This window comes from Lepidochelys olivacea (assembly GCF_965140295.1).
Source record: "Lepidochelys olivacea isolate rLepOli2 genome assembly, chromosome: 2".
Taxonomy (NCBI): Eukaryota; Metazoa; Chordata; order Testudines; family Cheloniidae; genus Lepidochelys; species Lepidochelys olivacea.
This window is the reverse complement of record NC_140412.1, coordinates 209,197,751-209,210,777: the sequence shown is the minus strand read 5'-3', so window position 1 is coordinate 209,210,777 and position 13,027 is coordinate 209,197,751. Positions and strand designations below refer to the sequence as shown.

General features: G+C 43.2%; 1 long non-coding RNA gene across 1 annotated transcript in view; it reads right to left on the bottom strand.

The window, feature by feature from the left end:
• Nucleotides 1–2,711: 2,711 nt before the first annotated feature.
• LOC311517136 overlaps nt 2,712–13,027 on the bottom strand; it is a 56,540-nt gene continuing 46,224 nt past the window's right edge. Inside the window, exon 3 of the long non-coding RNA XR_014710611.1 lies at nt 2,712–3,016. This is a non-coding gene — a long non-coding RNA (uncharacterized lncRNA). The remainder of the gene's footprint in view (nt 3,017–13,027) is intronic.

The window sequence follows — 13,027 nt, the reverse complement described above, 5'->3', positions numbered from 1 at the left end:
AAGATGTTTCATTTGTCAATTTCCCTAAACTTTTAAAAATAATTAAATAAAAGTAAAAAAGAAAAACAACTCAAAGTGAAAAAAAAAAAGTTTCAAAAGACCAAAAATTATTTTTTCTACATTTTTGTTTTGCCAAGAAATGTAGATTTTTTTTTTGTTTTGGTTCAATCCAAAGATGCTTTTCTCACTGTATTTTTTGGTTCAGTCACTGAACCAAAAAATTGATTATTTGCCCAGCTCTGCTCACATGTCTCTTGGTCCATTATACCTTAGCACACAGATTTTCTTGTGCATCTTTTTGTTTTCTATCAGATCCATATGAGATTCAACTGGGATCTGATCCAAAGACCATTGACAACCATGGGAGTCTTGCCATTGACTTCAATGAACTTTGGAGCAGGCTCTTGTTAAAAAGAGATCTAATTAGGTCTCAATACATTGAAATGTATTTGTCTGAATCAGTGACTGACCACCGATGGTCTTTATGTTGATACTACTGTACCATGTTATTTGTGTTGATTCTGCCTTGCGTACGTGTGGAGAGAAGCAGTGCAGTATAGTATAGGATCAGGATTTGGGAGGCCTGTATTTTATCCCAGCTCTGGCATGGACCTACTATGAGACCCTGCTCAAGTCGCTTCACCTCTCTATACAGTACCTCTGCTTCACCTCCCACCCTTTGGCTGTCTTGTCTATAGAGATGATGAGCACTTTTGTCCAGGGACTGTCTCTCACTATGTATTTGCACAGTGCCTAGCACAATTGCATTCCAATCTCAGTTGGGCCTTTAGGAGGTCCTACTGTAATAAAAATAATAATAAAATAATAATAATAATATTGCTTTTAACATTAGTTCTGTTTTCTTTTAACTGCTTTCAAAGCACATGAAAATATATTTCAAATGAATCCTATAATTACCACTAATAATAATCTTAACACAATTTCATATGGTTGTGGTTATGGAATGTCCTTAGTTCATGTCAGGTGAAAAATTGCAGAATGCAAAAGGAGTTTTAGACCCATTAAAATAGGATAGAAAAAATGTTGCCAGATGAGAAATTATTCAAAATACATTCAAACCACGATCTCAATCCTCTTTCAAAGGCTCTTTGATATGACAACCTTTTTTACTTCCTTTCCTGCCAAAAGTTGTGTAGAACAATCTCTCTAGTTTCCAAGGAAATTATTGTTGCTTGAGGTCAACAATAGAGAAAACTGCATACAGTATGTGAAAGTACTTTAGAAAAGTGAAATACATCTCAAGCTGCGGAGGTAAAAAAACCACAACAATGTGTTTGTATAACTGCTGCTCAGTTACCACAGAAAGAAAAGGAGTACTTGTGGCACCTTAGAGACTAACCAATTTATTTGAGCATAAGCTTTGTGAGCTACAGCTCACTTCGTTGGATGCATACTGTGGAAACTGCAGAAGCACACTGCAACATTCCAACAAAGACAATAACCCCTTTTGATCTTACTTCCAGGAGTGTTGTTTTATCTCCTTAATAAATAGCATTACCATGTCACTCTCAGGATGCTCGTAGAAAACTGTGTTCCAGTGCAGAAAAAGATGTGGCATCACATTGGTGGACAGGAAAAGGCTTAGGTGAGAGATCACCCACTTGCCCATCTATGCATTAGTTGCCATACCTATACATGAAGAATCTTAGATCTTTGGTTGAAGGGGAGCAAAGTGTTTCTAGTCAAATTAACTAAGTGCCAGATACCTTTATTCAAACAAGTCCCTTTGGCTACAGTGGGACTATTCAGAGTGAATTGCTGTTCATCATAAGTAAGTGTAACAATCTGGCCCTAGTTTAGCACAGCCAGGAAAGGGTTAAGGGCAATCTTCAAGTCACATGACCCAGCAGGGACTTTAAGGGAAGGATGTGACCTTTTTCTAGGGGAGGGGGCAAAGAGAAGCAAGGGAAAAGCTTCTGGGACTGCATGGGTTGAAGGAATTGCTTTGTTTTTGTGTTTAAGTGATCAGTTGTGCTCTGAGGCAAGGGTCAGAAACGGAATTGGGCATGACACTGGTTCCTTCCTGAGGAGAGAGCCCACTAGCTTACACTTCCTTTATGTGTGGGCAGTGCCTATCACATTGTGAGCGCTATCTCAAAAATAAATAGATGTCAATGATAATGGATAAGATGGGCCTGTTTTTCAGAGACATTCCCATTGACTTCAAATGGAGTTTTAGGAACTCAGCTCTTTTGAAAGTCAAGCCCATCTGCATATTACTAAATCCATATTTTCAGCTGCAGAAAGGAGTTCTTCACAAATCCTTCCTTTTCCTTTGATTGGTAGGATAACAATATCATTTTGTATAGTACCCCGGTAATGTATATTGACATCTATTTATTTTTGAGATAGCACTCACAATGTGGTAGGCACTGCCCACACGTAAAGTGTAAGCTAGTGGGCTCTCTCCTCAGGAAGGAACCAGTGCCATGCCCAATTCTGTTTCTGACCCTTGCCTCAGAGTACAACTGATCGCTTAAACACAAAAACAAAGCAATTCCTCCGACCAATGCAGTCCCAGAAGCTTTTCCCTTGCTTCTCTCTGCCCCCTCCCCTAGAAAAAGGTCACATCCTTCCCTTAAATTCCCTGCTGGGTCATGTGACTTGAAGATAGCCCTTAACCCTTTCCTGGCTGTTTTACCCCATCACAGAAGAGAGGCCCCCCCCCCCCAAAAGAAAAACAAAACTAGACTGTCTACAAAGATAAAAACAGAGGTGTGATGAAGGGGTACAACAAATAAGCTAACAGGATGATGACAGGCACATGTCATTAGGTCTAAGGGAGGAGGTGCTGGTTGGGCGGTTTATTTGTTTATTTGTTTTGAAGTGTGAAAGCACTCCAGTTTTGTATGGAATGCCATAGAAGAGGCATTTTACAGGCAGCAGTTCCTTTCCTTTCATCTTTGAGGCTCCCAGAGTTGTTAAAAAACGACATCACTCCATTGAAATGCAGCCTCCTTTGGGGGAGGACAGTAATCAGTCAGTGCACAGCACACTGTAGAACAGAAGAGAAGAAAGTCTTGCTCAGGAGCATTGATGCAAACCTTTAGTCTGTACAAAATGAAATTTTTAGGGTCAGATATTCAAAGGTAACCACACATACAGCCTGCATCCAGTTTATGCATACAGACAAATAGTCTATGTATGAGAGCAAAGCTGGTATCTGTATGCATAAGTTAGCTGTTCTCAAATGTATATGCACAAATGCATATAACTAACTTTGAAAATCTCTCTCTTAACCATCATTTAAAGTAGACAGGACTTTAATATTTCATGTCCTATTCAAGACTTTTCAACAAAGCAGAAAGGACTGCTACTCCACTTACAAACCAATGAAGAATTTGGACCCTGGAGTGTAATATTTCATTTTATTGAAGGTCTCTTTATTGTACTGTGACAAAATGCAATTAAAGAAATAGATTTCAAAAATCCAGGGAAAAGGTTTCCTGACAGAGGACGCTTTTGAAAAGGCAGAATGCTATCTTGAGGTCACTTAAAGTTTTAAGATTCAAATGATCATTCAACAAAAAACATTCACAATGCCTTGCACTTCTTTATATTCACCATGATGTATATGCACACAGTAAATGATTACTCCCTGTGTAGCATGGGCTTTGGCATTCATTGCCTAAACTTTATCACATTGCATATTCCCCATCATTTTGCACATGTGGGAATAAGATTAAGATATAGGGTATAATAGGCCCTGCAATCGTTCTTCTTTTATGATGTTTTTACTCTTATTTAACCCCACTGACTTGAAGGGAGTCACTCTTGATTGAGACAGAATCAGGCCTGCTTCCTATTGCCTGTGGATCTGATAAATCAATAGGGGCTTTGTGCACACAGCAGCTGTAGAACTGAGCCCTAAGGCTTAGCTATGAGTGTCTGGTTACTATTGTCCTCTGACATGCTGGGTTAACCTTAGGGGTTACAACCTGAAAACAAGCAGCATTTGCTGGATACCATCCTGTAAACAGGTAACTTAAACAGCTCTATGGATGAAATGGGGTTGCCTTTGTGCCTAACGCTTTATTACTAGAGCTAGAACAGGTCTGTACTGTGATTTATGGCTTATTTTTGTTAGTGAATAACATAAGTTGTGAGGTCTCAGAGTAGCAGCCGTGTTAATCTGTATTCTCAAAAAGAAAAGGAGGACTTGTGGCACCTTAGAGACTAACAAATTTATTTGAGCATAAACTTTTGTGAGCTACAGCTCACTTCATCGGAGGCCCTAATGATTAAGCCTGATCCTGAAAGATGCTGTGCTTAATGCTAAGCACACAAAACGCTCACTGATTTCTGTAAGAGCTGAGAAGTGTTCCTGTGAGGATCAGGTCTCAAATTAGGCAACGGACCAGCATGATAGAGTACGTCTACACTGCACAGTTGTTGCCAAAACTTTTGTGTTTCGCGGGTACTTAAAAAAGCCCCCCTGCAAAAGACAAAACTTTTGCTGATACAAGTAGCAGTGTGTATGTGGCTTTGTTGGCAGGAGTGCTCTCCTGCTGACAAAGCTTATGCCGCTTGCCGGGCTGGAAGTATTTTGTTGGCAAAAGTGCTGACAAAATACCACAAAAGAGCGTTCTCACACTCTGAGTTTTAGCGACAAGGCTGTGTGGACACAGCCTTGTCGCAAAAAGCTGCATAGGGTAGACAAGCCCTAAGCAGATGAAATTCAGTGTAGGCAAGAGACAAATGCAAAGTAACACACATAGGAAGCAACAATTTCAACTATTCACTAACACTGTCACTCCTAAGCACTCAGGAGTAAAAACCAAAATATAACTTGGTCATCAGAGTCAGTGGCTCAGTAAAAGCATCTGACTGAATCAGCATTGGCAGGCAATGATAAACAAACCAGATATTAGACTGTGCTAGGAGAAAAGAATACTGAAAATATTATAATGACATTATGTTACCTTAAGTTACGTACGCCACTCATCTTAAATAGCATGTGCAGTTTTGATCATGCCTTCTCAAAGAATGAGCAGCAATAGAAAGCTTCTAAGAAAGCAAACAAAATGGAAAGCCTTTTGTATGCGGAGAGATTAAAAAAGTTATTCATTAGGATTATTTTGTTTAGAGAGGAGACGATTAACAGGGGACATAAAGGTATATAAAACAATGAATTATATCGAGATGGCTGGGAGTAGGACAGGGACCACCCTAAACTATGAATTTAATAGTGAATGATATCTTCCCCAAAGCTTTTAAGAATCGACTTACAGAATTCTATAGCAGGGACATGATTCACCATTAAATTGTGTACAAAATTCTATAGAAAAGTTACAGTTTCCAGTGAACTGCTAGCTGATTTTCCCACCAGGGAAGACTGATTTTGGGGGTGCTGATACTTCACCACTGGTTTTTACTTAACCTTTCATCACTTGTGGTGCCTTCATTGCCCTGCCTATCATACATATGGGGCATACTTTTTCCATTCCTTCCTAATGTAAGATTTCAGTAGAGCTATCACATAGATCCTATGGGCTTAATGCTCCTCTCACTTAGGACCCAATCCAACACCCATTCAAGTCAACAGAAGGGCGCCCATTGATTGTGTTGGGGGCTGGATCGGGTCCCAGCACTGGTATAAACCAGGAGTTACTGAAACCAATTCAAGTGAGAGGAGATCAGGGTCCGTGTTGCTTTGTAGTTATGTACAACTAAGCAATAAAAGCTGCAGTAATTATTTAAGACCCTGATTCTACCACCTTACATTGACTAATATCTTACTTAAGTAAACCCACAGAAAGCAGGAGGACTATTCACAGGTATTATTCAGCATGAGTATAGGTGGCAGAACTCGTCTAAATTGAGTAGAGCTGCCAGTTTTTTATGTTTAGGACTGGACTATGCTACAACACAGGCCATAGTGAGGGGTGGAGCTGCACTGTCCTCTGAGCATCCCTGAGAAAGAATTGTGGGTCAGGAAACCACAATTCTCTCCCTGCTCCTTGCTCCTGCATTATTCCAGGAGGGTAGTTTATTTATACTCCACACAACTCCATTGACTTTGGTGCAGTTGCCTGGGGTTTAAGTCTGTCCCTTTCCAAATTTTGCTGTAATTTAACGGCCAGGATGCAGAGCCTTATTTTCATCTTATTTACACAGCTTTTACACCGGCATCGCTCTCTTTATTTAAATATATTGGTGCAAATTAGGAGTGAAAGCAGAATCAGGCCCACAGAGATTGAGAGAATCTGTGAGTGTTCCCTGCCATCCAACTTCTGAATCAGTATTCTCTGGTAAGTCTGCTTTGAATTTTGTTTTTGGACTGGTAAGAAGGGAAGAAGGGTTTTGGTAAATACTGTGTCAGTTCTGACCAAAGCTGAGTCTCCATCGATAATGGCAATAGGCAGTGGGTTAGCAAATAGCAGGCTGAAGCATGAAAAATCATTTGACAGGCTTGGCTTAATTTTTATTCAACAACGTACTCTTAGGGATAAATTCTGCTTTCAGTTCCATTAGCAGGAATCTGCAGTAACTCCTTGGGAGCGAATGGACTTACCCAAGATTTACACCACTGTCAATGAGAACAGCATTCGGCACATAGAATAATCTGCTGATAATATTTTCCTTTGAGTTGTAACAATATATGTAGCACAGGGGACTGATCCTGATTTCATATCTGTGTAGTTCCATTGTCTTCATTGAAATTACTCTGGATTTACACCAGTGTAGGTAAGAGCAGAAGCGGGCCCTACATCTGTTAGCAGTTGGCATACTGCAGGCCAGATTTTCCTTTACACTCTATCCCCTTTGCACTGCTCAGGTGGTACAAAGGAGTCAGAAGGACCACCAGCAGAGAATCCCCTTGAGAAAAGAAATGCTTGGCCAAGTTTTAAAGCGGGCAGAACAGCTCTTATGCCAACTGCTCCTTCGCTTCACCATAGGGGACATATTAGAAGAGGGACAGGTGTGGTAGAATGCCACGCTGTTATACCAACCCATCACTGGTGTAAAGTCCCTTATGCTCCTGGGCTGCTCTGATGCCAGGGCCAAGCCAGTACAGAATCAGGGAGCCATAACTGGCTTTTCCCTTCTCAGCACCAAACAGAATGCAGATGCCATAGAATAATGAAGCCCTAAATCTCTGTTCTCTCACAGTCCATTTTCTCTTATGTCAGGTGATGTTTCTCCAGCTATCTTTAGTCCTGGCACAGTGCAGTTTGAGTTGTTCCCATCATGTAATTCCTCCATACCTTCTTTTTCATTCTACTTCTCTCCATCATGTTGATCTCTTATGAACTGGGTATTGTTTCCACTTGAACAGCTCCTACCAGCTGTTTTCCTCTGGTAACTTATTGCAGATAGAATTTCAAGGCCTTCTTAGGTGGAAGCTGCTGAAAGCACTACAGCTCTCGGACTCACTTCAAAGCAACTTTCATCATTTTTCATGCACTGTTTTTAGAATTCTCCTATGTTCTGGCCCCAAAACTGATTCTCAGAAAGATCAGACTGTGTGGTATTGCTATTGACAGCACGTCGGCAGGAGACATTGTAGTGGTGACGGTGTTTTGGTTTGGTTTTTTGTCTGATTTGTACACATCCAACTGACCTGTAAAGGTTAAGGAGGCACCATTTTCCCCCTTTTGATTATAATTTGTTGTTTTTTCAAGGGAATGGGTGGGAGAGGAGATTACTGCAGGAATTCAGCTGCCAGAAGTATTTTAATTTACTTACAACTTTAATTTACTTGAAACTCTTATCACTAAAGGTACTAGAGCTCCTGCACTAGACCATCAGGGCTCATGCTTGGGAGGCCTTGGCTTAACACCAACACTAACTGTGGCTGAATTATCCTCCCAAACTCTAAGGGTTTTCAGCTGAACTCGGAAGAGAGTTAGTCCATAATTTCCTCAATTGTCATCCCAACCCTATCTCTGAAGAAACAGCCGACCACATCTAAGCTTTTTAATGTTCCTTTCCACTGACTGGGCTTAAAGCAGGGTTGCCACTGTAAAGATCAATAGGATATTTCCTGGAATTTGGGCGGGGGGAATGGCAAAGTTCTGGAAAATAGTTGGCCCCAGACAGAAAGGGCCAAATTCAACCTGGCCACAAAGGGGTGTGACTAGTGAATTCAGTGAAGTTACACTCCCTTATCCCAAGGGCGCATGTGGTTCAATATCTACATTTGCTTGGAATAAAAAGCCAAAATGCAGAAGGAAAGAAATGGAGGTTTGAAACACAGGCCATGGTGTGATACAAACTGATATGATTCCAATTATCTGCCCTTAATTTCCTTCTCTATTGCAGGATTGGGATGTCCTTTTTACAGACATGATTTATGCAATGCAATTCTCCTTGAAGGACAGGAAGAATTTTAAAGGACCAAGACAGTATCAGCTGCTTCTTTCATTATTTTTTTTGTGGACTAACAGATATTCAAGGCCCAATTTGCCTTTCACTTAGGCCTGGACTACACCAAAAAGTTAGGTTGACCCAGCTACGTTGCTCTGCGGAGTGAAAAATCCACACCCCTGAGCAACATAGTTAAACCGTCCTAACCCCCAGTGTAGACAGCATGAGGTCAGTGGAAGAATTCTTCCATCAACCTAGTTATTGCCTCTCAGGAGGTGGATTACCTATGCGGATGGGAGAACCTCTCCCTTTGAGGTAGGTAGCATCCATACTGAAGTATTACAGTGCTGCAGCTGTGCCTCTGTAGTGATTCCAGTGTAGTTAAACCCTTACACTGGTGTGAACAGGGAATAAATCCACTGAAGCTAATCGTTACACTAGTATAAAACTGGTGTAAGTGAAGGGCGAGTCAAGCCGAGTGTGCTGCATCGTGTGAAGGACACAATGTACTATCCAAGGGTATTGCCTAAAAACCTGGGAAATTTACAGCATCTATAATAGTAAATCACCATAATACTTAGCACTTTACATTTTCAAAACATTGAACAACATTAATGAATTAAGGCCCAGATCCTGCGGTTCACTCCTTGGATATGCAGAGCCGCAAGTGTAGTGGAAATGCTGCTTTTGCGCTGCATGCCTCGCCAGGCAGGGGACAGTATGGCATGTTGTGGTGCAGAGCCACCCATGGCACTCAGAGATGAAGAGAGGACGATGTGGAAGCTGGCTTGTGGGAGGGGGGGAACGCTGTCAGTGCACCATGCTTGCTGTGGAGGGAGGGTGGAGAAGCTGGTCGGTGCTGCTGCTCCCCAAGTAGTTGTAGAATTGGGCAGACACCTAGGCGCCTAGGCCCGAGAATTCTGTCCTCTGTGTCTAAAAGATCAAAGGCCTTTACATGAGTTTTGGCTCCACTGCTCTGGATTTGGGGCTATTATTTTTGTCCTTCTAAAACACTCTGCTGGCATCTTTTTATCTAAACAGTTGACCTTTATTTGTTCCTCCCTGTCACCTAGTCAAACAAATGAGTGTAACAATTACAGAACATCTTGTTGTTATAGCTACCAAATGTTCCTGAGTGATATTGCCCATACACCCCAGTGGATGACTGCCAGACAAATCATCGGTAGTTGTTTTCTTAACTTTAGGAAGGTTATAAAGAAGTTATTTGCAGGATGTAGGGCTTTTGGACATTTTCTTCAGGTCATTTTAGCTCTGAAGGCATTTATACCCTTGATTTAGGGCTGAGAAGAGAGGTGTGTATATTTAAGTTGATGTGTTCTCCCAAATACTCCTTGGCTTAGGGTGGAGAAGGTAGGATTTGGTGGCATTTTGGTCTGGTTGGTAAGACAGTAGAACTTTAAAGGGGCATAGTGTGGTCCAGTGGGTACTAGACTGGGAATCCTAGGTTCTATTCCTAGGTCTGTTGCTGAATTCCATGGGACCTCCCCTAATCTCTCTGCATCAGCTCTTCTATTGATAAAATGACAATAACTCCATTACATACCTTTGTTGAGCAATTGAAATATATAAGTGAAAACTTACATAGGTAAGTGCTAGGACTTTTTATTAACTGAAAACTGGATAATTTTTGCCATCATAAGAATCAAGATTTTTTTTTTTTTAATAAAAGCCAGAATGCACTCACAGCCTTCTGATGAATGGAAGCCTGGCAACTTCTGGTGCTTAGCTTGGACAAATAAAACCTGCTGGCAAAATATTACACTACAATAGATGATACCCTTCACAAAAGCTTTATATGTATGTTTGAACTAAGAGAGGCTTTTCCCAAAGAAAGGTGACATTAGTGTCACATAGGCAAATTTATAACATCATTGGATTTTGGAGGTAATATAAACTCGTCTAGAACACTCTAGCATATTAAGAGAGGTGGCTGATGGCAGGCATAGAGACTACAGCCCTGTAGCCTACGGCTTTTTCTGATTGCATGGAAAAATGATTTCTTCAATTTTGCAAGATACAAACCAAATGCCTTACAAATTGGTCACATTCCATTTAACTCATATTAATCTACATTGCATCCCCTAAGGGCCCAAGGTGCTGTATTTTTCTTTTTTCCTCCAGAATAAATCTTTTTTCCCCTTTAAACTATACTGGAAGCTGCATGAATTCTAGGGAACATTCATGGATATGCTTCTCATTGTCCGTTCCTTGCCTATACCACCACACACATGCTTTACTTTTTGCTGTAGCTCAAGTTCAAGTAAATCAAGTTTCTGGATTAGGCCAATAGTAACCCTTTCTTTAAAAGGCAGAGTACTGGATATATCTGTACTTCTTTTTCTGCCTCAAATGGTAAAGAGATTCCTTAAATGCACCAAAAAGCAAATTGTAACTGTAAGGCATGGTCAACATGATGGAATTTATCAAGGCAATTCCAGTGTAGAAAATGTGGATGAGGGATCTATAATTCAACAATATTTTGGTCTGGAAAATAGTTTTTTTCTCCATCTAAACAGCTGATTAAGCAGTAGAAGAGCTTCATATGAGGTTGGACTAAGTCAGAGGTGAGCAAACGGTGGCCCGCAGGACTGTCCTGCTCCTGGCCTGTGAGGCTGCCCCCCCTCTCCCGCAACCATGCCGCCACGCGGCGCAATGTTCTGGGCAGCAGGGTTGCAGAGCCCGGCCTGACCCAGTGCTCTGTGCTGCGCGGTGCGGTGCTGCTGCCTGTCCTGGTGCAGCCGCGATGCCAGCCACCGGTGCTCCAGGCAGCACGGTAAGGAGGCAGGGAGGGGGTTGGACAGAGGGCAGGGGAGTTCGGGAGGTGGTTAGGGGCATGGATAGGGGTCGGGGTGGTCAGAGAGCAGGGAACAGGGGGGTTGAATGGGGGCAGGAGTCCTGGGGGGGCAGTCAGGAAGGAGAGGGGAGTTGAATGGGGTGGGGGGGCAGTTAGGGGAGAGGGGTCCGGGGGTGGTCAGGGAGAAGAGGTGGTTGGATGGGGCAGGGATCCCGGTGGGGCAATCAGGAAGGAGGGGGAGTTGGTGGGGTGCAGTTGGGGGCAGGGGGTCCAGGGGTGGTCAGGGGGACCGAGAGTGGGGGCAGGGGGTTGGATGGGGCAGAGGTCCCTGGGGGGCTGTCAGGGAACAGGGGGTGTGTGGATGGGGCAGGAGTCCCGGTGAGGCCATCAGGGGGGCGAGAAGCAGGGGGTCAAATGGGGGGCAGGGGCCGGGCCATGCCTGGCTGTTTGGGGAGGCATAGCCTCCCCTAACCGGCCCTCCATACAATTTCAGAAACCCGATGCAGCCCCCCAGGGGCTGCCACTTCCTTCTATGTCAAGAGGGTTTTTCCTGAATAAGGGTCAGATCATGTATTTTCTTTACAAAATTGATGGGAGGCTAAAGACACTTGGAAATTCCACAAGCTCATATATGCAGATATTTCCATGTATCATACAACTGGGCACGCACTTTTGCCACCTGTGGAGCAGGCTGGGAGAAAGGCCCTGCTGAGTGTTGGGGGTCCTGAGGTTTTCAGATGAATCCTCACAGATCTCAGGGCATCCCAGGAGGTTGGGGCCCAGGCCCAACAGGATACATTCCAGGTCATCCTTTGCTCATGTCAGCAAAACTAGAGGCTGCTGTAACTTAAGCCTCCAGGATCGGAGAATCAAAAAGGTGCCTTTAAGAGCTTTGTTCCCCTCCTCAAGTCCTGTGCACTGAGTGCAGCTTGACCAAACCCAAAAGTCCATCCTGTCATCTCCATCTTGACTAGTTGAGCCTCAGTCAATTACCCTGTTTAATCCCCAATGACCTGTAAATACTGGGCCACCTTGTTCCATTGCATCAGTGGAACTAGTTATGATGGAGATATTCAGCAGGGTATTCAGCTCTACTGAAGTAACTCTACTGAAGTGAGTAGTTCCTGCTAGTGCCCCTTTGAGTTGCTCTAGTGGTACCAAGGGAGAGTAAAGCTGTTTTACCCAGCCAGCTCTGGATTCTTCCACAACCTGGGAAAATCCTCAAGTGCCATACAGGCAGCGAAGTTGGTGTATCTCCCCAGTCCCGCAGGCCCTCTCAAAGGGAGTGTACTGGGGATGTGGCCAGAGCACTGCTGCCCTCCTGTGATCCCCAGCTAGTGTAACAGCTCGTTGGGTTTCATTGGGTGGCACAGGTTAGAGTAATTAACCTGCCCTGAGGCTGTTCTAACTTGCATCAGGACCCCAACTGGCCTCTGGCCAACCTCACCATCAGGGTGGGGGGGATAAAGCCACCGTTGTCCCACCCACCCACACACACTTGAGTCCTGCACAGAGCATAACTTGGCTGAACTCGATCTTTGGGCCCAATGACTTCCTTGGAGTTACCATGGATTTACACCACTATAGCTGAGACCAGAATTTGGCTCACTAATATTGCAAGGAGAATCTGAGATGAAGTGCAAATTCACTGGGTCTGATTCTCCTCTCACATGCACTAGTTCTAAATCAGCCTAACTCAGCTGACTTCACTGGTACCCACTGGTATATGTGGCTTGTTATCTGCAATCCCTCTAACCCCTGAAATGAAGAAATATATTTGCCTGTAACCCAAGGAAAGACTTCCCCTCCTCCCCCGACTTTTGGAGAGAACAGTCAGTATAGTGAGATCATCATGGTGAATATAAGCAGATGCAGAGAGGA